At 41.8% G+C, this 23,238-nt stretch overlaps 1 protein-coding gene and 1 non-coding gene across 2 annotated transcripts in view; both read right to left on the bottom strand.

Moving 5' to 3' along the window:
* Window positions 1-23,033, bottom strand: part of Jak1 (Janus kinase 1) — a 111,136-nt gene extending 88,103 nt beyond the window's left edge. The window contains exon 1 of the mRNA XM_028778756.1: window positions 22,924-23,033. The gene's annotated coding sequence lies outside the window, so the exon portion shown is untranslated. The remainder of the gene's footprint in view (window positions 1-22,923) is intronic.
* Window positions 228-370, bottom strand: LOC114630566. Its single transcript, XR_003712837.1, has one exon. It is a non-coding gene; the product is annotated as a small nucleolar RNA SNORA48 (small nucleolar RNA).
* Window positions 23,034-23,238: the final 205 nt, after the last annotated feature.

Genomic DNA, 23,238 nt, shown 5'->3' with positions numbered 1-23,238 from the left:
GGTGGGGACCCCGGGTGACATCCTCCATCTATTCTGCATGGCATGGCAGCAAGCAGTTATCTACAGCCCACCTGTGCTGCTGTGGACAGGTCTGTGGGTGGCATGGTGGTCCATACGTCTCTGTTTGTCTTCCTCTTCCTGCACTGTGCTGCCTGGATTGGATGGGAGTGGGAGTGGGATGGGACTGGGACTGGGACTGGGACTGGGACTGGGACTGGATTGGATTTTTATGAGTCCTAGGTATGAAACAGCTTTCGCCACCAAGCTAGGTATCAAGCTAGGATGAACAAAGGACTGTCATCTGCTCTGCCCTTGACTGATAAAAGAATACCTCCACCACCATGGTATCTTTTTGCCCATTACTAGGGAACACTTTCTTAATGTTATAATTAATTTTGTGTTAAATAGATTGTTCAACTAGAAATCTACCTGCCATCCTTTTCTAGAAATTCTACTGGCTCATGAGTTTGGAGAATTATTACCTGAAAGTTGATACTATACTTTATCCTAAAGACATCTAGTGCCCATGGCACACTATTTGAGCTGCAGTCAGCCCTCCGGCCAGGTGGTTCATGAATACAAGCATAAACACACAGAGCGAGTGCACAGCTGGAAAGAGCAACGTGCAGCAAGGAGAAGGGTGTCCCAGCTCCACTCTTCTGTCCAAGTTTCCTGGAGCATTGCTGTCTGCAGAAGCTTAGCACGTGAAAAACGTGTGAGTTTTCATGTCAGACAAGAAACACTCATTTACAAAATGAACAAAGTACTTAATTTCTCCAAACACTGATTCCCTTTTCTTTAGATGGAGATCATCCAATCAAAGAAGTTCACAGATTAAACTAAGCCTAACAGAATCTGGGCACAAAGGAGATGCTGTTATTTACAAGGTCATGGTCATAAGTATCATCCCTATAGGGGCTTTAAATGAATCCACAGAAACCACGGGGTTCTAAGTTGTACTCTAAACCCAGCTAGCACTATAGCTTTGACATACATGTGTCACAAATCAATAAAAGTTGAACCTAGAGAAAGAATGAGGCAGTGCTCCCCCAAACAAAGCGATTCAATAACACTCCTTTAAATAAAGGCTGGCATGCAAACACACAATTTGGAGCACACACAAAATATGTATTCACCAAGGAAAGGCTTCAGAGACTACACATACACAGTCACACGTATCCCACGTCACCATCAGTCCTTCTTTCTGGGGCTACACAACAAGCCTGAGAGTCCTCAGGGACAGGTCCCACACACAGCATACTGCCAACCCTGAGAAAACATGAGATAAACAGAAAAACTATAGAAAGCACAGAATTCTAGACTACAGCTCTTCAGGGTGGAATAAATATCCTGCACGTATGTGTGGATGCATGTATGCATATTGTCAGCCACATATGCACTTGAGTAAGAGAGCAGGAGCATATCCATGTGAATAGAGAACTCATCCAATTCTGGAAAGAATCTCTATTATATAAGTAGTTTTTCAATCTCAACTTCCTGAAAAATAAAGTGCAGCATGGAGGGATTTCCTGCTTCCTGCTCAGCAGTCATGGGTAGTCTTCCAGTTATGGCTATGCTGTGTCCCCATGAGCACAGAGCTCAGCATCACCATGATGATAATCGAACCTGAAGCATAAAACATGAGCTGCAAGGAAAAGCAAATACACTCTCTAACTTTCTCAACGTTTTTTAAAATACGGTTATTATAAGAACAAATTCTCAATATCCAGAAAAATTAAATTTTTCCAAAATGATTCATCCCTAAGGGATTAAGGGAGCCAAGAATTTGCTGTAACTTGTATCTACATCTGAAAATAATATATCTCTTACATCCAGGGAAGCACTTTAGACAGGCAATGCCACAGCATCCCTAGAAACCCTTTCCTCTCATGCACGTTAAACAATCAGAAGTGAAAAGTCAAAATGGTGATGTTGCATTGTGACCAGCCAAATATTTTAGGAATATGTGAACACGGTGAATATTTCCAAGGCTTTCCTGACCTCAATTTAAAAAAAAAATGAGATGAGAAAGAATAAAAGTATATGGTGGTACAATTCTTGGCTGGCCTGGAGCTTCCTATGGAGAAGAAGTTGGCCTCAAACTCAGAGATCCACCTACCTCGGGCCTCCAAACACTGGGATCATTTGCTGCTACCTAGGCTGGCTTTGAACTTCCTATACAGCATATAATAGCTAGAACTTTTGATCTTCCTGCCTTTATCTCTTAAATTCTAGGATTCTAGAAATGAGCTATGCCCATGAAGTCTTCATGTATGCTAGGCAAGCTTTCAACTAACTAAGCTACATCCCTAGTCCTGGAAGAGCAATTACTTCTTAGCAGTAAAACCTAAGGACTCTCAAGGAAACTGGCATAGCTCTTATTCCTACTGTACAAGGAAACGCTGCTCTTAAACATAACTTCCAAGAGCTGGACAGGGAAGAAAGCAATGGTTCTATACATTTCTGCCTCTAGAGGTCCTCTGGAATCTAACAAGAGCCAGCTTGGCAGTTTGGAAAGTGATCATGGGAACCCTCCTAAAGTACTTCAGGAGGGGCATGAGTCTGCTGAAGAACATTTCTGTGACACTCAGGGTAAGAGCTAAAGAAGGCATGTGGTGCCGAACACTGAGTTTTAACAGAGCTGCTGCTGTCTTGGGTTTACCACCCAAATGTACCCATTAGCAGCAGTGTGCTACACTGAGAAACAATTATACTCACTCTAAAACAAAACAAAACATGCTAGAGAGATGGTTCAGTGGCTAAAAACTCTGGCTGCTCTTGCAGAGGAAGGGCCTTGGTTCAGCTCTCAGCATCTACGTGGTAGCTCACAACCATCCTTAACTCTAGATCCAGAGACTCCAACACCCTTTCCACCTTCATGGACACCATGTACAGGCAAAGTATTCATACACATAAGATAAATCTAAAGAAAACACACACATACATGCATGCATGCATGCACGCACACACAACCAACCAGCTACAGGAGGAAACCTTAAAGGGAGATTTACCACCCACAAAGGAAGATGCACTGGAGCAGAGCAATGCCCACACAGGGATCCTCTTCTCCCTTGGAAGGCCTTTACTGACTGCCTGCCAACAGGCTGGGTTGTGCATGCTGTCTCATTTAGCATTTCAATTAGACCCAGCAAGTATAACCAGCCCCACTTCTACAAATAAGCAAGTGGTGGCTGGCAAGACATTACAGTAACTTGTCTCAAGTCCTGTAGCTATGGCTGAAACTCTCACTCTCACCTGCTGAAACTTTCTGGAGTAAATACTAAAAATGCAATAAAAATTAAAAGCTTCTAAATCACCCAGGCACTTGGAACCCCACATCCTTTCAGTGTTTCCTCTAGTGTTTTTTGTTTTCTAGTCTTTGCCAATTCACACTTACTAAATAATGCAAATGTTCTGTTTTCTGTATTTTCCTCCTTCAGAACACCAAAAACACTAGAGGAAATGTTGGAGGAGGGGATAGGGGTTACACACGCACACACATATCAAACACTGCTTTAAACACAAGGACTCACAACAAATCTAAAAGGTGAATTTTCCTGTTTCCCCCATTTTGCAGATGAGTAAACTGAGATAAGTCAAAGATCTTGCTCTCCACAGTGTTTAAAGGCCCAAGCTATTTCCGATCTCACAAGTCTCTGCACTTGACACTGCTAGTCAGAAACACAAGATCAAACTTCATGCAGAGCAATTAGTGATTCATAATCATACAGGTTTCATTTTGTCTTCCAAATGCTATTACCCAACTGACTGCTAAAGAGAGCAGGAAATGGAAAAAGACTGAAAATCCCTGATTTCAGGTTTGCACAACAGACTATACTAGAGAAATCACAAAAAGAAGGCAGAAGTACAGATAGAAGGCTGGGATGTGGTTCAGGGGTAGAATGCTCACGGGAGGCTACAGGTTCCAATCCCAGCACAATCAATCAATAGAAATAAATAAATAATGCAAACTAAGAACCAACGAATGAGGTTCTTTTCCTCCTTGGCAAAACAGGGAAGGCCTAAACAATAAGCGCATACAGTATTTTAGTTATTAAGTTGATTTTATTTTCAAGATGGGTGTGATTTTCAGTTTTGTGGTTATACTTTTCCTCTGGGAAAGAGGTCAAGATAAAGGTTTTTCTGGTTACTGGCTCAAGGAAATGCTGTTTTAGGAAAAAGCTTTAGTCTATGTGTTTTCAGAAGAGACGATTAAGATATTTCTACCTCCCAGAATTATATGGATTAGACATGACAGAGGCAGGCCACCAGAAGACTAGATTCCAGAATTCAAACAAAAAAATTATCTTGATACTAAAATTGGTTTTGAGAATTATATATTGCAGAATACACAGCCTTGGTATATCTACTCATCAAGCAAGCTGAGCAGACCTGCTCGAACCTCTGATGTCCTGGAATTTCAGCTGAATGCAGTGAAGACACAGACATCAGAGGCTTATCAATTTACCCTCCCCCCACCCCTCTTCTAATATCTCAACACCCGTAATCAGCTTGAAGAAGTTAATGAAGAGCCACCGCCCCTATTCCCTGGGCTTGGGGACTGAGGTGGTTAATATTGGGCTGTCTTTCTAGGGAAAAGTAGTGGTTTTGTTGGAACAGGGAGGAATAGCTAGGATTTATTGCATAGCCATAACCTACTGGCAGAAATCTGTATAATTATTATTAAGCTGAAGTTATAATTTCTTAAATGGTACAAAATTTACCTTGATTTCAAATGTAAGGTTTCCATTGGTATGAGTTTCTTATTGATATAAAAGTGAGATTAATATTGTTACTCTCATAGACATTGTGCCTATATAACAAATTTAGGAATACAAGGCTTAGGCCCAGTCCCTCTTCAACTTCTTTTTTAACTGATTTGAGATAGTTAGCCTGTGAGTTAAGGGCCTATAACAATTGCATGGCTCTGAGTTTATTGTTAGGGTGTTTTCTATATTTTAATTAGAAATAGCAGAGAGGACTTAATGGACAACAGTCCAGATTGCTTTACATAGATAGTTGGTCTTCAAAAATGTCAGAAGTCCACAGAAGTGACGTTACTAACATTTCTGTATTAATGTTCATTTTGATTAGAGACCTGTCTGCTCCTGACAGCTTCCATGTCTTGGATTCTAAGAAGAAATTGAGCATCTTTGGAGTTACTCCAGTTGTAGTGAGACAGCCACTAGGCAAAAATTGCCTCTTTTCATCTACAGACTAATCACTGTCCAGAAAAGGACACACTTGCGGAATAGTCGACTGATTATATCTGCCAAGACAGAGTAATCAGCCCTTAAAAATTCTGCATTACTAGGTCTGTCAGATGATCCTGGGCCAGAAGGCTGAAGATCGGATGCTCCAACATCTTTGAGATTTAGGGGATGTCCAGGTGTTCAGCAGTCTCTATAAATTGGCTAAGTTTTAGAAGCTAAGCTTTGTGCTTCCCATAATTTCAGTTAATTCAGTCATTCTGGATTTCTGACGGGGTTGAAGACTTATAGTCTCATAGCCAACCCAGGCTATTTACTTTGAGAGAACAGACTTGAGAGGATGGTTTTCAGCTGACATTCATTCTAAAGCCAGGACATAAGCCAGGTTTATAACTAAGTCTTTTAGTTAGGAGAGATGACAGAGGTTCTGTTTAGTCAACAAAATGATGGGCTGGGTATTAGGTCTATCTTGTATCTTACTGATACAAATTGGTGTAGTTATGCTTTATTGTATTTTGAGAGAAAGTTTTTTATTTTAACAGAAAGGGTGATATGTAGGAGGAGCTAATGTGGGAGGAGTTAGGAGAGGAGGAAGAGAAGGAAGAGAGGAGAAAAAGGAAGTGGAGGAGCTAGGAGAGGAGAGAGAGAGGAGATGGAGGCGGATGTTCACGAGTCTGTAGCAGTCAAAGGTAGTTGGTATATCTAGGTTGGGTATTGGGTTACATTGTATGGGTATCTTGTTATCTTGTTACTGATCATTATCAAATATATAAGCCTTGACTGTCTAGGATAACTGACTCTCATGTGAACTCAGAGACAAATAAAAGAAAAAGGGTCCAGTATTGAATGTGGGCCAGGCGCACTGGCTGTGAGAGTGCAGAGGAGATCCCTGGAAGCTATCTTGCTATAAATTAATGCCAGCCACTTTCATATCTAGAATCTGAAAGGCTCAAAGCATCAAGCCACACAAAAATGCCTGAGGCAAAATACTACAAGTGAACTGCACACCCCAGAGTATGGCTATAAACTTGTTATCACAAGTCTTTACAAAGATAAGTTAGCTTCCATTTCACTGAAACAGACCTGAGCAATCAAATAACACCAAAACTAGGAATGTGCCTGATACTGTACCCATGGCTAGTGAAGTCACAGATCTTAAAGGAGGAGCCGACTACAGCCACTTTCCTAAACCAGTGTAAGGTTCTAACTGCAATTTAAGTTCTCATCCTTAGACCCAGAGGAAGCTCTCACCCCCAACAAAGAAGCTTCTCCTTACTGCAGACAGAGACCATTACAGAAAGCCATAATGAGTCAAAATGCAGAGAACAACTGGCCATGGGGTACCCAGCTCCAGCTGATATATCCACCACACAGGAGGCACATCTAAGGCTCAGGGAACATCCTGGAAGAGGGGCTGACATGATTGTAAGAACCAGAGGCCCAGGAAGTCTGCTGTATGAATGTGTCTTCTAGATAAGACAGGAAAGCTGTACCCATAAAATCTCAACAAGATGGGATGGCTAAACAAGGCCAGAACAATGGCAGTATCAGCTGACATGCCAACATAGATGAGGGAAATCTCACAGAGCCCCATCATTGGAGAGAGGGAGAAGTGTGTGTGTGTGTGTGTGTGTGTGTGTGTGTGTGTGTGTGTACAGTCTCCAGCTCAAACTGGCTTTGAACTCATTATGTACTGGTGGTTGACTTTGAACTTGTTCTCCTACTTCCACCTCCCAAGTTCCAATCCAGTGTTTCATGCATGCTAGACAAGCACTTTACCAACTGATCTACTAATAACCCAAGATCAATGTGTGCTTTTTAAATCATGCATGTAACTAAAATTTGGAAAAAACTGAGATAATACCTCTAATAGTATCCTAAGGAAATAATCAGAAATATATATGTATAGAGGTATAGATGTTTATTCATGTAGTATAGGTCAGACAAGCAATATACAGAGCCTCCAGTACAGAATTAGGTTAGTAAACTCTGGTCCATCCATTCAATAAAAACTATGCATCATACAGAGAGTTGTGAAAACAAAAGTTATGCCTGGGGGGTGGGGATAAGAAATCAGTTATGTCTGTGGGGTGGGGGTAAGAAATCACTTAGTCATGACTGTGGGGTGGGGGTAAGAAATCATTCAGTTATGCCTGTGGGTGGGGGTAAGAAATCACTTGATAAGAAAACCACATTAAAAAACAACTACACACCATGATCTCCTTGAAAACTTGTTGGGAGGTTGTTTTGGTTTTTGTTTTTTAACTCAGTGGGTGTGGTGGCAAATACCTTTAATCACAACACTTGGAAGGCAGAGGCAGGCAGGTTTCTGCTAGTTCTAGGCCAGCCTGGTTTACAAAGTGAGTTCCGTAACAGCCAGAGCTATGTAATGAGATCCTGTCTCAAAAACAAAAACAGGAAAAAAATTTAAAACATACAGGTTCATAAACACAGAAAACAAAGACTAAATAATAAACACTAAGGCATTAACAAACCTGTTTACCTCTGAATGGCAGGTCTTCAGCATGCTACCCACACGTGTAGGTGCACTCCCTCCTTGCACTTTGAGTACTAGAGGTGAACTCAGCTCCTCAGTTTCCATCATTGGAAACAAGTATGTTCACATGTCATGCCATCTCCCTGGTCAAATGTTTATGTTTTCCAAAACATAAATTTGCTATGCTTTACAGTATTCTTTTCAGCTGTATGGCAAATCCCACTGATTGCCTAGAAAGAACCAACCATTGGGCTTTTGTCCTGACACATCTCTGAAAGGATATTAATAATAAGAGTAACACAGTATTATAATTAAATCCTAACTACTTGTTAAACATGCACTGATTACATGAATGACCTAGAACTAATCCAAAATAACATTTTAAGAACAGTGTCATGTCAGTAGAGATCAAATATACCTATACCAGTGAAGATTGACTAAAATATGCATCTTTCTTTCTTGTACAATATAGGAAGGTTACAATTATTTTAAATGCATAGCCTGTAGCTTTTAAAGATTAAGCAGAAGGAAAGAGGAAACAGAAACTCCACCCAGGTCCAAGTCTTAGTCAACACAATTCTGCCTCAGGGTTTCAGCCATAAATAACTTCACTAAACAGTCTGCTCAGGCTGCACCCCACCTTGAGAATTTGCTGATGACAAAATTTTCTGCAAGGACATGTAAGGGTAGATAAATTTTGACTCAAACGTGGCCGGAAACAAAAATGAACTGAAGACAAGTGAGCCACTGGAGGTTCCCCCAAAAAGCCTTCAATAGCTTCAACATTACAGGCTGACTCCACAGAGAGCTATGTTCTCCCTAAACCAGTATGCGATGGGAGAAAATGGAGTTTGGGATCAGAAGTGTGAAATTATTTCACCTCCTAAACCCAAATTTCCTTAGGTCTAAAGTAAAATGAAACCAAAACACATATCAGTCAGGAGATTTCAAACCTCAGGAGAAAAGGGGTGTGGTGTACAAGTGCTGTGCATATGTGTACATGGAACCCAAAGGTCAAATATGAAGTGTCAAGTGGTGTCATGTAGTGGTGGTGAAGTATATGTGTGTTAAGACAGGGTCTCTCAGTGGAACCTGAGGCTTGCCAGCTAGGTTAGGCTGTCTGGCCAGTGAGCCTCAGGATCTATCCTCCTGTCTACTTCCCCAACACTGGATCACAAAGCATATTCTAGCAGGCCAAGTTTTTTACATGAACACTGAGGATTAGTCCCATGCTTCCAGAGCAAGCACTTTATCAACTGGGCCATCTCCTCAGCACATTGTCCCTTCCTTATTGTTACTGTTTTTAATAGAACAGTTTCCTGCACCGGGTAACTGTTGCTTGTATATACTAGGGAAGACCCAGACCAGAACAAAAAGACTTTTTTAAAGACTTTATTTTTATGAGTGTTTGCCTGAACATATGTATGTATACTACCTGTGTGCATGGAGCCCACAGAGGTCAGAAGAAGTGCCAGATCCTTTAGAACTGAAGCTACACACAGTTATGAGTTTCCATGTAGATGCTGGGAACTGAACCTGGGTCCTCTACAAGAATAACCAGTTTTCTTAAGCACTGAGTCTTCCCTCTTGCCCACAGAACAAAGCTTCTTAAAAGTTCTTCCATGTATGACTCCTCTAACACAGAAATTTACACAATCTGGTACATATAGGGATATAAATCAGATACATAAATCAAACACTGACTAATAATAAAACATAAAGAAATTTATTTTTTTCTTTTTGAGACAGGTCTCACTATGTAGTCCTGGCTATCCTGGAAGACACTATGTAGACCAGGGTGGCCTTGAATTCAAAAAGATCTGCTTATTTCTGCCTCCCAAGTGCTGGAATTAAAGGCCACCATGCCCAGAAAGAAATTTTAAAAATAACTCCTTAATACACATTTATCATTTACTAAAGATGAAAGCAATTTTTTTGCTTAGTTATTTTTCATCAATAATTAAGTCCTGGCTGAACATCTGATACTGTAGAACACAGTATATTCAATGTTTTTCAAAGCTGATCAATATTTTGAATTTTTCAATCATCAGTGCTGAGACTGCCATCTCACATAAACACATAGTACAAAGTAGCATAAACAGCTTAAATATTACAAACTAAGTAATTTTATCTAGCAAAATATCTACTCCAAATAAACAGATACTTAAAATGACTTTTATGAAGACTGTATCACAATAGAACATTTAAAATGTTTTTTAAAAAGAGTATATATAGCCTGCAACAAAAAATTACATAATACATACTTATATTCATTAGTGACAAAGCCTGAGATAGAATTTTTATTGTAATATTACTTACACAAACTTTTTTCATTTATTCTAACAATATCATCAATGTTCAAGTAAATGTCAACATTAAATGGAACATGTTTATTAAAGATTTAGTCATCATTAGAATGTTTAAAACAGTTAAAAAAGAAAAAAAAATCTAATCATTCCTAGATGTAACCTGGCATTGGTTTGGGCTCAACACCACCTGTCCTTCAGACTGTGCACCCAAGACACCTCCCCAAAACCAACACTTCCATCACTCCTCTTTTATAAGACACCATTGTTATTAATACCCAAATTAACAGACAAGGCCTAAAGAATCCTAACATCTCTTAAATCACCTCAAAGTCTTCTGCCCATAAACTATCTCAGCCTCAGTGCTAAAGAAATGACTCAGCAGTTAAGAGCACTTGCTGCTTTTCCAAAGGACATAGCGCTCACAACAGCCATCTCTAACTCCAGCTCCAAGGATCCAACACCCTCTTCTCAGTGCATAGCCCGAATACACATATACACATAATTAAATTTTTTTTAAGTCTCATCTTTTTTGGAACTACTTCAATAAACAAATTTAATAAATTTTAAAAAATAATTTTAAAAATTAATAATAATAATTTAATAAATTAAAATGTTTTTATTTAACAAATTCCATGTGTGGCTATTTTATGAACCTCAAGTATCAATCAACAACGAATGAAGCATGATGTAACACACAGCTATAATCCCAGAGCTTGGGATGCTAAGGCAGGAGAATCACAAGTTCAAGGCCAACCTGGGTCAAATAACAGCAACAACCTACTAAAGCCCTGACCCATGTTAAGTCCTGGCCAGTCACTTCCTTGCCACCCTCTTTTTTCTCTCCACTGTCAAAACAGAAAATGAGCCATTTCCTGCGGCACTTTGATGCCTTTCAATTCCTACATCATGTGTGCTAGTAACTTTAAATGCACTTATTAAACAGATCCTATGAACTCAGAACTAAATGTGCTTGGGTTGGCTGTCTTCATGATCTCCTAACACCATGAGAATGCTAGCTCTAACCTGAGGAAAGTAAACACAATTCGCAGCCAAAAAGGAAGTAGTTCAACAGCCTTCCCTGCCTCTCCTGAACGTCTGGCAGAGGCTCTTTAAATGTCGCTTTCTCACGCAGCAGAAGCCGTATTTCCATCTGAGTGACAACTCTGCAGTAATAGTTCTCCTTTGGTGTTGCCTGACTCCTATTCCATCGGTTTCTGTTTTTTGCTATTTCTCCAATTGAAAGATACCGGAGCCTGTGAGACAGTTCAGGTGGTCAAATACTTGTTGTACAAGAAAGAGAACCTAAGCTCATCTTTAGGGAGCACGGTGCTACATGTGTGTAATGTCAGGGAGGTGAGGCCTGCCAGCCTAGCCTGTCAGTGAGACCCTGTTTCAAATTAAAAAAAAAAAGCTAATGGCCCTTGAAGACACCTAAATGTTAACTTCTAGCCTACACACACACACACACACACACACACACACACACACACAGACACATATTCTTGCAGTCTTTAGCTTAAAAGACACCCCTTTGCTCTTTATAAATATCCCTCAGTGGTTGTCAGAAAGTTGGAAAACATTTTGCCCCAATACCATTGCTGTATTCATGGTGAAGTTTCCAAGCCAACACACAAAAGACCAAGTTAACATACAACATACTAGATCTCTCTGCTCTGTCAAAACTGAAAAATGAGCCACAGACAGAAAACCAGGAGTAATTCTGTCATCTCAAAGGCTAGTACAGCATAAGCTAGAAGGATATGCAGAACCTCAAGGGAGGTACCTCAAAAACTGACAGGCCTTTACATTTTCAAAACAAATAGAAATACAGATTTCAGTGTCCACATAAAATGTGAAACACTGGACCTTCACACAGGCTGGTTTATATGCTGCCCTACTGTCTACTGGAATGCCACAAAGACAGAAACCAGCAGTTATAGCTCATACTGTGTGGTCCCTGGAGCTGAGGAAGACATTATTAAGAAAAGCAGAGAAATTGTCTATTAGTATGACAATGGGCAGAAAGAGCTGGCATCAGTTTTGGTGCACTTAAACGTGAGGTGTCAACAAGTCACCAGGCCAGGAGATCTAGCATGATGCAGAACGATTATCGTGAACGACAGTCAGGTGCTGTTTCTGCACCTCTCCACTCCCCTTCCGGTCAGCTTCCTCCAGATCTCTGCAAGGCCAGACTTCTCATACTCACCTTCTAGGTCCTAGCTCAAATGTCACCACTTCCTCTGAGATGTGGCCCATTTCCCACCCCTACACATTCTGTATTTCCTCACTAAGATGATCTACTCTGCTTTCCAACATGAAGCCACACTGAAACTATTTATTGACAAGTCTAACGTCTAAAGTATGTTCGCTCCTTCACAGCAGGCACTTAACCTCCCCCCCCACCTGCCCCCCAAACCCTTCACACAAGTGCTTACACCTCTTGTCTCCAATGACTTGAACAGAGGTGAAATTGCTCAACCAGTGTTGGGGAAAGTAAAGAGCAGAGAGGAAAAGAAACAAAAATAACTGACAAAAGTGGGACCTCTACAAGGTTTACAAAACACATGAGCCTTGAGGAGAACCTCACTGGGGAGGGGAAGCAGTCAGAAGAGGGAAACATGTTTACCCTAAAAGAGAACAGACACAAGAGAAGAGGACTCACCGTGCCACAGATACCTGAAGACAGCAGGCTGCAGGCCTCTGTCAACTAGGAGCTTTTACATAAGAAAGGCAGAAAATAAGGCATCCATACTTGATGACCAAGAGGTGGTTGGTGATCTCAAGGGAGCAATCTAGAGTACGAAGATAGCAATCTGTCTGCAAAGGGTTAAACCATGAGTGGGTGGAAGGAAATGAAAGATTTCAAGACATTTGGCAGCAGACTGAGGAAGTGGAGAAAGGCCCCCCCCCCCCGGAGCAGTAGTAAGAGGGGGACCCTAAGTTCTTTTTCTTTTTTCAAGTCCGAGTTTACAATCTTCAACTTCCTTTGTTACCATTCTAGAAAATCCAAAGTAATATGGACCATAATGCCCTGACTGATCAGGCGCCTGTCTAGCTCACAATGGAGCTTCTTTTTCCTCTCTGTGTATAGTATAAGATATCCATCCTACTTCAGAGGCTTTGCATATGCTGTTTCTTCTAGCTAGAAGTCTTTATGTGTTCCTGCATGTGTGTGTACATGTCCATCAGTGTGCATGGTGGCCAGAAGTTGACATCCGATGTCTTCTCCACTCAGTTTCAACTTTGGTTTGCATTTTTTAAACACACACACACACACACACACACTCACACACAATACATATGGAAGTCAGCAGACACCTTGCAGGAGTCAGTTCTCTCCTTCTACCATGTAGATTCTGGGTATCAAACTCAGGTTCTCAGGCAGCAAGCCCCTTTACACACTGAACCATCTTCACAGAAAACTTTCAGATCTTAGTGTACAAGAACTCACTACCCAGATCCCACTTCCTTCTTCCAGCTCTATCTCTGTCTTAGAGCCAACTATACATCTCTTCTGACACTCAGCATAAACATCACAAATACTTGTGACTTGTGTAACTGCTTAATTGCTGAAACCTAAAAGATAAAGTCAGGACGACTTTGTTTTCACATATCATGATCTATCTATATATAAACCTAAGAGCATTTCTACAGTGGCCAGCTAGTACATCCGAAATGGCCTACTTCCTAAAGCCACATCAAGAGGACTTAACCATCTATGTTCAGGCCAGTTGAACCTATTGCCCCTCCCTTCTATGTCTAAGCACCCTGAATAGGTCTCTGTAAACAAGCAGTTGACAAGTTGTGTATGTAGAAGTGCCATCAGTCATCAGTTCAGTTTCCAATGATGTAACACAAGCACAGTGGTCAGCAAGACAGTCAGAATTTTAAAGTGGCTCCAACTGAACAAAATCAAGCAATATACAAATTTAGGCAATGCATATGCTACTTTCTTTAGCCTAAGATATACAAATTAATCCTAAAAGTTCTAAAAAAAAAATTATCTTTATAATGCAAATTGCATCTGCCCGCCTTCCTGGGTGGGGCCAAAAATCAGCTTTCCACAGGAAAGATACACATTTAGCAGGCTCGCTCTCTTGCATGTTCTCTCTCTCTTTCTCTCTCTCTCTCTCTCTCTCTCTCTCTCTCTCTGTGTGTGTGTGTGTGTGTGTGTGTGTGTGTGTGTGTAGGGGAGGGGTCTGTGTCTGTGTGTATGTGTGAGACATACCACCAGCACAAACTCTAAAGACATCATTTGACAAACAGGTCTTCCTGTGCCTCTCTGCCAGAAACCTACCAACACAAAAGATTATTTTAAATTCTACTAATTAAAAAAATTGCTATAAATTATAACCCCTCCATGGTCAGAGAAAATTATATTAAGAAACAAGCCCACAGATATAACCATGGTTAATTGGTGAACTGTCAGTTCTAATAGCCTTAAGCCCTTTACAATGTTATTAAGAACAAATGATAGTTGCATTCATTACAAATTAATCTTATTTCTACTTTGTGTAGTCAGACCAGCCTCTGGTTATCCAACATACCTGAAAATGTCACATCTAAGTTTACTCTTTAAATCTCTCTGGGCAGTCTTTCCACAGGTTCAGGTGGCCACTCTTCTGCCCACTGCCCTCCAGACTTAGGGTTTTCTTTCTCAATCTTACATGGGAAGACAAGAAAGGACTCAGCTACACGTACTTTGCCGTCAATACACATGGATAAGAATAGGGCTGGAGAGCTGGACCAGCAACTAAAAGCACTGGCTGCTCCCCAGAGGACCTGGGTTCGATTCTATGTGCTAACAGGACGACTCACAACAGCATGCAACAGGATCTGGCTTCTGCAGGCTCCTGCACACACACAGTACACATAGATTCATGAAGCAAAACACATATAACATAGATAGTAATAAATATATCTTCTTTAAAAAAATGGTATCAAGACTGCTGGTCCAACCACAAGTTCTTTTATCTTTTTCTTTCCCTCACCAAGGAGAGAGAAGGAGGTTGTTTTTGTTTGCTTGCTTGCTGTTTTTGAGACAGTCTTAGGAAGCCTGGGCCTGCTCAAACTCTCTGTAGCTGAGAATGACCTTGACCTCTTCCTTCCTGCCTCCATTTGCCAAGGCCTATGATTACTATGTACATTACTATGCCCAGCTTATCATTTTTATGAATACTTAAATTCAATAAACTTGTCCAACAAGAATATCACTAAGAATGAAATACACTTGAAATACACATGTATCTCTATGTGCACACACACATGATTAGGAGGAGAGACCTGTGTAATTTTCTGTTTTGAGTAGCTCTTCCTTTAGTAAAGCATTATAAATAACATGGGGCAGACACTGTTCAAAGGGAAACAACCAATTAAAGTCCCTTCAAATCCCTATCGTTCTTTAGGCAGCAAGGCTCCCTGGAGCATTATTCCTTTATAAAATGTTTAATTTTGACATCACTTTATGAACAGGTCTGCTGTGTCTCTTGGCCAGCAGCCCACCATAGGCTACAAACATAGACTCAACAAAAGACAAACAATACCTTTACATTGGTCTTCAGAGACGCCCAGTACATTCCTCCCAAATTATATCTTAGACAGCTCCTACAGAAGTTACATAAAAGCACCTTTCTAATTTTTCATTAAAAAAGTAAAACAATTTATCTTACATGCTGTCTACATAACATTCTGCATCAAGGGAAACTGCCTTGGTTAAGCACCAACACTTTTTTTTTATTATTATGTTTTACCCGCTGTTAACAGAGATCTTTTAAAAATACAATATGTCAGGTACCCTTTGTTTAGCATCTTCTGGGGACATGCCATACCATCTCTAAACATTATGGGTATAGCTTGAGCTTTTTAAAAAATTAATTCAAAGCATATATTCCAATCATTTTAAAAAGTTAAATAAAACAGTCAGAACAGTTTTATCTCAAAGTCTGTACCTAAAACAGCATTCAAAAATGTTTAGTAGTCCCTCAATCCTCAAACAGTTGTAGAGATTGATACTGTCTCTACCCCACTCTGTAGATAAGCAACAGTCATAACTTGCTGGGTTAGAGAGATGGCTCACTAGTTAACGGCACTTCCAGAAGACCAGAGTTCAGTTGCCAGCACCCACAGGGTAGTTCAAACTCCCTGTAACTCCAGTTCCACGGAATCCTCTTCTAGTCCTTTGGGCACCGGTTCAGTGCCATACATTCACACAGATATGCACATCTTTGTCAATAAAAATAAATCTTTACAGAAATAAAGAAAGGAAGAAGAGCAAGGCTAGAATGCAATCAACGACTGGAGTTTAATACACTGCCTGTCAGTCTCCTTCAGCTCGGGTTCTAGGCACGAAGGTCTTCCATAACAGTTGTTCTCAACCCATTCCCTCAGTAAAGAAAGGATCCCTCACTGGATTTCCATTCTAAGGAAACATTTCTTTGAATCTGACCTGGAGAAACTGCGAGCAACTTCTCATCCTGTCTCTGTCCCCTACTTACACAGCAGCTGGCCCCTAAACAAGGTGCATGGAGCAGCCTCTTCAGCTGCAGCCCTCAACTTCCTTCACTTCACTCAGGTTCCACAACACGAGTCCTTCGGGATGCCTTCCTTTACTAGTACCAGCTGCCACACAGGAGGGTCACAGTGACAACTTCAAATTTCAACCTACACTGTTCACCCTAGGTCCCCCTCTAGTGTCCCAGACTGTTTACTCTGGTTGTGGTCTCACTTTGCTTTATCCTGCACTCCCCAACCACCAAGATGAAAAATTAGCCCTGGGCCTCCAAGGATGTGCCTCCTTGCACATATTCCCTAACTACATCTCTCAGGTAATCATGTATTTAATTGCTGATTGACTTAAAAATCAGTTACATCATTGTCAGAGAACTTGATAACTTTAAACACAATTTCAAATGGGTTTTGGTGCACTTTAGGGAAAGATTATATGGACTTCTTGCCGCCTAGTTTGACTCTAGGCATTTCCTGTTTCCTGGCAGAGTCAAGAACTGATACATGATGGCTAAATAAAGCATTCTGGGTGCTGGGTAAAGGAAAGGGTGGCGTGACCCAAGGTAGAAGCTGACCCTGTACAGAATTCAAAGTACTTCACAGCTCTTCCTTCTGCTCATTTCACCCAGAAACCTCAAATGCTCTCATCTTTCCTGCTCATCCACTGGCCAGAGGCCACAGACCCTCTTCCTGTTCACAGACTCAAGACTCTGCTTCCAGCTCTCCCCAAACTGCCTCACCTCCTCTTGCTCTCTCCTGAGAAGTCTAGGCTCTGAATCAGCGCATACAAACAAGTCTCCCACCCATGTTTTGCACATGCCCACCTCTGCTTCATGCCTTTGATCACTCTGTATGTCTTCTCAGCATCCCATCCTACCTTCAGAACAAGGGAACTCAAACGAAGCCTCTTCAAAACCATCGCATGCCAGGTGCAGTGGTGTGTGCCCTGTAGACTAGCTATTTGGAGGCTAAGACAAGAGTATTCCTTGACCCCAGGAGCAAGAGCCCACTCCAATCTTTCTGTGTGGGAAGTACACATATTTTCATCTATGTAGGGGTATGTGTGCATGTATATCATAAGTCAATCTCAGGTATTCCTTAGAAGCTACCCACCTTGTATTTTAGGGCAGTATCTCAAAACAAATTCTATTCAAAACCATTTCTAAGAGTCAAGAGTGGTGGAATATCCCTTTAATCCCAGCACTTAATCACAGGAGACAGATAGATTTCTGTGAGTTCAACGCCAGCCAGGGCTACATAGAGATCCTATCTCAAGAAGAAAACAAGACAGACAGACAAACAGACAGGACTTCTTCCTCAGACCTAGGGCTCACCTTTTGGTTAGCTTAGCTGGTCAGCAAGCTCCAGCATCCCCTCTCCAGCACTGGGATTATAAGCATGTACCATTGCATTCAGTCTTTTATGAGTGCTGGGGATCAGACTCAGGTCCTCATGCTTGAACTGCAAGCACTTAACCCACTCAGTCACCTACCGAGTCCACACCATCTCTTTTTAAAAAGGATTTGGGAAAGGCTCTGAGCAGATCTAGCTCTCCTGAGAGGCCACAATAGTCTGACTTTTTACCTCTGCTGTCACACCATTTGAACTATAAAAGCTATGCATAGCAAGTTTATCTCCGTATGAGCTGTGCTTTAGTCATCTGCCAAGCACTTAGCAGGCACCAAGAGATGTTTGTGTATAAAGAAAGAATGAATTGATTTGTAATATATTTTTAAAAAAACAAAAACTAAAGCTATCCCCTAATCTTCAGATTACAAAGGAGTACTCTGAAAATTTGTAGGCACATTCTGCAACAACATGATGGGACTTACTTATTCTACATGCATAACCACACCACCAAACCTGAGAACACACTCAAGTTTTTCTACCCATCTGCACATTCTATGGGGGCAGGAATTCCTGTGAATTTTACTCCATTTATTCACTCTCTGTGCCTATTATTAGTAAGAGGTCAATGAATACTTACTGATTAATAAATGAATAAACAAAATATCATATGAATGCACATGTTAAATAAACCAGTTATGTAGATTTAAAATATCTCAACAAGTGTCAGTGGTCTTCTGACCAGAGTACACTTAAAAGAATTTTCCTGTTAGCTCCTATCTCTAATCCCAGCACTTGGGAGGCTTAAAGCAGGAAGATTACAAGTTTGAGGCCACATGGTGAGTTCCAGACCACCCTGGGCTAGAAGAAGACCCAGACTCAAAACAACAACTAATGTTTCTTCCTTTTGTTACTAATGCATATCTTGGCCTGGGATGAAGGGATCTACTCAGCACTGAAGAATGATGTGCTCTGACCAGCCGTGAAGAACTACACATCATAAAACAAAGTAGAAGCGTCACAAAAGGGAACTTACGGTTTTATCTTTTATCCTTTCCGATTGCCTCTAATGGCTAAGAGTGTGAGTGTACAAAAGCAACCGCATTCACAGGAATTCTTCTCCTACCCCTGAAGCCCCAAGCATTTCAACAAGGCAGCTGTTTCAAACCAGGTTACCAGAAAGTTTTTGAGACCGGAAGCTACAGTGGCATACCTCTCTGAGGACAAGAAGAGTAAAGCAGAGGAAGTTACAATCTAGGCTAAAGTAACAAACAAGGCTAAAGACAAAGCCTGGCATGCTTAGCACCAAATACATTAGCACCAATGTCAATGCCCTTGTACCTTGCATTACATAGGAAAAAATCTCTCACTACCTCTCCCAGAGGCTGAATCCAAGTGCTCCCCCTACTCTACCCTCCCAAGTACTTGGATGACAGATATGTACCACACACACCTAGCATGGTCCAAATTCTTTTAAAAGGGGCATAGCAGAATCAAGCAGCACTGCCCTCAGCCACTCGGACACCAACAGCTCTGCTCCCTTCTATGGTAAACCTTCTTCCAATTTTAACCATGCTCAAAGGAAACATGGTAAGACTGACTGCCTTTAAATGGGAAAGGCAATATAGAACATAGAGGGGTTTTTTTTTTCTCCTCTACTTACTACTTTCTTACATTTTCCAATTTTTCTACAGTGAGTTTCTTCCTTGTCATGTGAAAATAAGCTTTGTGTTTAAAAGAAAGAGGGGGAACTACAAAAAATTCTACCCAGAGAACTAAGCATACTAAATAAATCCCTTACTCCCCCCACAACACACACACACACACACACACACACACACACACACACACACACACTTTCTCTCTCTCAATAACATTAAACCTTCCCTGCTGCGCGACACTCAGCAGATGAACTTAGCCTCTTCTTCCCTGGCTTCCGCTGTGTCTAACAACTCATTCATGAAGTTTCTTCACTGCGGCTCTAGCTCATATGTCCTTGGGTTTTCACTCATTATGCCTGCATTACTTGCCTGGCTTCTCTACAAAGACTGCAGAATAACTAACCTAGCTGCTTTTGTTTCCTTCTAGAACAGGAAAGCTGGTGCCAGGAATGAAATAACTTGCCACAACATGAGCCCTGATACCTCTTTTCTCACTTGGTACCCCTAAGCATGATCTCTCTACTTAAGCACTATTGGCATTTGACCCAGGTCATACTTGGTTATAGGAAGGGCTGTCCTGTGCATCACTGAGTGCTTAGCAGTATATCTAGCCTCTACCCACCAGATACCACCTTCCCCAACAAGGTGTACCTTCCAAAACTCCTCAGAAAATATCAATGTCTCCTTCAGTATGAAATTTTACCAAGCTGTTAACTACTAGCCTGAAAGATTCATCGAGATTTCCTTAAGCACCTCTCTTCTATGGCAAGGCTCCATGTGCCATTAAGCCACAGTACATTAGAGAACATCAGAAGTTGCTTGCTCAGCTAGATTCTGCTTAAATAACCCATTCCCTGTCTGCCTGAAATTTCCTATGTAATTGTTTTTTAAATGATTTATTTGTATTTTGTGTGCACTGGTGTTTTGCCTGCTTGAATGTCTGTGTGAGGAAATGGAGTTACAGACAGGTATGAGTCCTCTAGAAGAGTTGCCAGTGCTATTAACCACTGAGCCACCTCTCCAAGCCTCGTGAAAATTATTTTTTTTAATTCTTTGTACAAATATGCATATCTCAGATAATAAATCTAGCAGCATATCGCCATCTCACTAAATTATACTAAGAATATACAGAATATGTGTCCTCAGTAGGGAAAAAGCAAACACAGAAAAACTGACAGAAAACAGAGATCCTGCCTGGCCTTTGCTAAGTTGTAAATTGTGTTCGATTAATACAATTATTTATAGTGTTCTCTGTATAAAAACAAGTTTAAATCTACATATATTCTAAGTAGTTGCTTCATTTGTATTTCTCTCCAAATATATGTGTTACTTCAAGTTATTCAGAAGAAACAGAATGATGTCTTTTGGACAGCATTAAAATCTGTAGCTGGTAATACGCTGTTGAAATCGGTTGGTCTTCTTTAGAATCACTACTGTTCATGAAGTCAAACCTCTTTAAACTGGCAGACTTCACAGTTCTCTTTAAAAGCCCTGAGGTTAAGTTCCCTTGTGTAATTTAAGGCAAGCACATTCCCATAAAAGCAACCCTATCCTCAAAACTCCCTATTTTTCACCAGCTTTTTATAGCAGGTGCCTGAATTAAAGTATTTTTACAGCCTAACTCCTCCTAGCACCTTAAATCTGTAAAGGGTGGATACCAAGTGGCCAGAAAGATCTTCTGGGTAAGACAAACTGATACTAACCTGCCTAAATGACAACAAAATGGAATATGCTTATATGTTAGGAAATATATTAGCTATTGTACCAATATCTAATTTATTCGCTTTCTAACATCATTTCCCAAAGTCAGTAAATTGTGAAATGAGATTGAAACAGAACTAGCTGTATTCAACATAAAGGATAACAGAGAAATCTGAGCAACAACCCCCCCCAAAAGAAGTACAGCAGTGTAGACAAACTGAAATATGACCAAGTGCCTAGTTAATATGATACATAGAATTAAGTTATGATTACTATTCATAATGGTCACGCTCCCTCTAGTATGATGTACCTGTTTCTTTCTACATGATCTAGATCCATATAGAAGAGGCCTTTATTGCATTTTATAAAGCATGTTATACCAGAATGGTGTATGATGCTGGCTGGCAGTCTCCATTAACCTTCACCACGAAGCACAAAAGAACAAACTGATCCTTCAATAAGAAAATATCCCCTGGATGTTGAAAAACTGAAGCCAGGAATGAAATGACTTTCCACACAGGGCCCCAAATCTAATTTTTTACCTGGTACCCCGACATGATCTCTCAACTTGAGCACTACTGACTGACATTTTGATCCAGATCATAGTTGCTTCACACAGCCTCAAATTCCAGTATTTGAAAAACACCAGTCCCCACAATCAAAAGCGATAGGCGACACAAAATGTGATTTTTAGAAAGGGAAGAACAAAAATTTAATCAATGCAAAATGTTCATCTTTTAAAAAAAAAAAGTTTTTTACACCACACATAACTCAAATATTTTCTTTTAAACGGGGAAGGCAACACCCAAAGACTAGATAACTGTATCTAATTGTCTCAGCATTCTACTTATTTAACAACCCAAGTTTTTATGCCTTCTTCCCTGAAAAAAGAATGGTAATTTTATACTACTGTAAATACCTGGGACTAAGCTCTGTAACTGGGGAAGAATTTTAATAGCATGGATACTGATGTATCCAAGCAGAGGCAGGAGACAGTTCACAGCCATGAATTAAGACTATCAATTAGGGCACGGTCCTTGTCCCCCAGAAATCACAGAGAATACACTTCCGAAGGGGTCACACAGGCACCTGGAGATAACCGCACCTCTGATCTAGTCTCCTTAAAGAACTCCCTTTGTAAATATGCATCCCAAGAGCCCAGGAGTGTCTCCAGAGGGGTGCCTACTGTTTCTGAGGTGACGGGAAGTCGCGCAGAAGTGGAGCTAGGAGTTGGGGAGCCACAGACACTAGTCCCAGTTTCGATGAATCGGGTCCCTTCGTGTAGGACCTACAGTCGCCTTTCCCCAATCCCTTTACCCATGGCCTTCCATCACGCTACGTTCCGGCAAGCTGCGGTTCGGAGTTCCCAGGCGCGCCCCACGCAGTCCCTAACCCCAGAAAGTCCCCCAACAGGAGCTGACCAGGGGTAGACGCTGGCCACAACCCTCGGCGAGTCCTGCGGTCGAGCTGTTGCGGCGCCAGAGGCCGTCGGCGCGCAGGCCGCGGGGCCATAAACAGGATGTCGGTGGCGCGGGCCGCTGTTAGCTGAGCGGCCCTCCCCTCACCTCCCGGCAGCCCCGCCGCCTGGAAATCCCCGCCCCGGCCGCCCGGCCGCCCCGCCACCCCGCTCCGCGCCCCTCTCACGGTCCCCGAGCTGGCCACGGCGGTCTCCACCTCCCCACCGTGACACTCACCACTTCCGTGTGCGCCCGGCCGCGCGGCTCCTTGGCGCAGGGTCCTTCTGGGTCAGGCGTCTGGCTGGCAACTGGGCCAGCCGTGCGGGGCCCGGCGTGGACACCCGCGGCTAAGGAGAGGCACCCAGAGGACGTGTGAAGCTGGGCGCGGAGCCCGCGGCGCGTCAGCAGCTGCCGGCTACTCCGCGGCTGCCGCGGCCTGCGCTCCAGGACGCACCGGCGCCCCGCCCCTCCATCTCAGGGCCCGCCCCTATTTGACTACGCCCCCTTGTCTGGCCCACCTCCCGTGACGTCAGAAGCTGCTCCCACAGTGGG

The sequence above is a fragment of the Grammomys surdaster genome, unplaced genomic scaffold, assembly GCF_004785775.1.
Source record: "Grammomys surdaster isolate TR1022 unplaced genomic scaffold, NIH_TR_1.0 341, whole genome shotgun sequence".
Classification (NCBI taxonomy): domain Eukaryota; kingdom Metazoa; phylum Chordata; class Mammalia; order Rodentia; family Muridae; genus Grammomys; species Grammomys surdaster.
Note: the sequence above shows the minus strand (reverse complement) of the source record. Positions and strands in the feature narration are given on the sequence as shown.